Below are 1905 nucleotides of genomic sequence, written 5' to 3' on the forward strand. Positions count from 1 at the left end.
GTCTTATTGGCCTGGAAGGGGAAATCTAACGTCTACTGCCTGTAATTCTTTCCTTTGAACTGCCTCACTGACCAGCGGGAAATGCCCATGTGTTTCCTGTTAAAGTCGGGGAGCTGTTTTGTTCGTGCCCTGACCACGTCTCTGTAAGATCTGCCGGATTTGCAGCAGTTTCCTTGGTGAGCCAGAAATTTCGTTACAATCCATGGTTTGTCGAGGTTAAGATCATTTACAGTTTTGTTAGTTCACATGTGCTGTAGGTGATGATCCCGCTCCTCGCGCGGAGCTGGTGCACTCACATGGCTTCATCCTTCCCACCCTCCCTCCCGCTCCCCCCTCTTCATCTCTTCTCCTTTGTGGAAGATCTCAGTTTCCTGACTTTGTGTGGCAGTTACCAGGCCCCGGACTAGGGGAGGGGAGGGTGTTGATGTGTGATGAAGGGTGCATTTTACAGACCTGAAAGAATTTTGAATGCTTTCACCGTAAAGAAATGATAAATGTTAGGTGGATGTGCTTAACTCACCTAAAGCATTCTACTGTGCATTCGTGTACAGAGGCATCACAGGGTACCCACTGGTACATACTGTTTTGTGTTTTTAACAGGTAAAGAGTATCTAACTTAAATTTTAAAATTAAACATAAGAAAAGGACTTTGGATTTTCTCCAAAGCAAATCTGGATGTGTTTTAATCATTTCCATTCCCCAGAGGCAGAAACAGAAGCTCACAGGGTGGAGATCTGAGTTGTCTCCACACAGAGTTGGTAGCAGCTCCTCCTGGGTTGCAGTCATCACCTTCACTGAGGCAGAGAGAGGAGGAGGAGAGAAGGAGCTGAGGGAGGCCGGCTGCTGAAAGGCTGCGCTGGCCTGGGAGAGTTGATGACGACGTGGGGCCCTCCTTAGCTTTGTGGGCTCAGAATATCGCATCTTTAAATTGCACCCCCCGAATAGTGATGCTCACAGCACCTGTGCATTTTGTCACACAGCCCGTTCACAGAGCAGTGCTCTTCTTTGTCTTTTCTTTCTGCTTCAGAATGAAGGGGATTTGTCAGCAGTACCAACACGACTAAGATTGGCCCCAGTCTCTTGCATGAATGAGGTGAGTGTGGACCCTTCCCGGGCACAAGTCAGCTGCAGACCTTACACTGCGCAGCTTGGAGAAATTGCTATAGGGAAAGTCTGCACTGAACAGATTTTAGAATTTTCCAGTATTCTTTTCTCCTGTAAAGAGCACTTACTTGTTCTATAGTCTCTAGCGGATAGCCCAGGGCATGGTGATTTGGGTGATTACGCTTTTGCTTGGGGTCCGTGCTGCCATGTGGGGGTGCTTTCCAGGGCTTCCCTTCCCTGCCTGGCCCCGTTTGCCCACTGATCCAAGAGACACCCCGGGATGAAACGCTCACCTCGGCTTGCCCCAGGCTAGGTCTCCTTAGCAGAGCAAACCTCCACAGACCTGGAGCTGCAGAGCTGGGCCTCAGGCTGGGTTCTTTGGTTGTAATTTTACCCAGTCCTGGGGGGTGTCCCTGTTGGCCCCTAGTATTTATCAGGAGCCCCTGCCACTGGCCTGTCTGCGTCCTTCCACTTCCTCTCTGTCCCCCAGGACAGAGCGTTCAAGTGCGTTTACCTGGGAAGGGAGATGACTGTCTGCAGTGTGAACTCTGAGTGTTTAAACATTAATCAGCCAGCGTGCTCCAAGTGTCGTGTGGAAAGTTCACCACTGTCACCCAGAGCGGCTGTTTCCACTGAGACGGCTCATTCCCGGAAGGCAGAGCAGGGGAGACACGCGGAAGAGAGGGCTTGGGCACAGTGGTGTCCCACAGTGCACCAACACCTGCGGCTCCCATCCCTGCGGGAACTCAGGCTGCGCCTGGCCAGGAGCTCTGGTGCACAGGCTCTGGTGTCAGATCTGCC

The sequence above is a fragment of the Chinchilla lanigera genome, unplaced genomic scaffold (assembly GCF_000276665.1).
Source record: "Chinchilla lanigera isolate Chin_1 unplaced genomic scaffold, ChiLan1.0 scaffold00180, whole genome shotgun sequence".
Taxonomy (NCBI): Eukaryota; Metazoa; Chordata; class Mammalia; order Rodentia; family Chinchillidae; genus Chinchilla; species Chinchilla lanigera.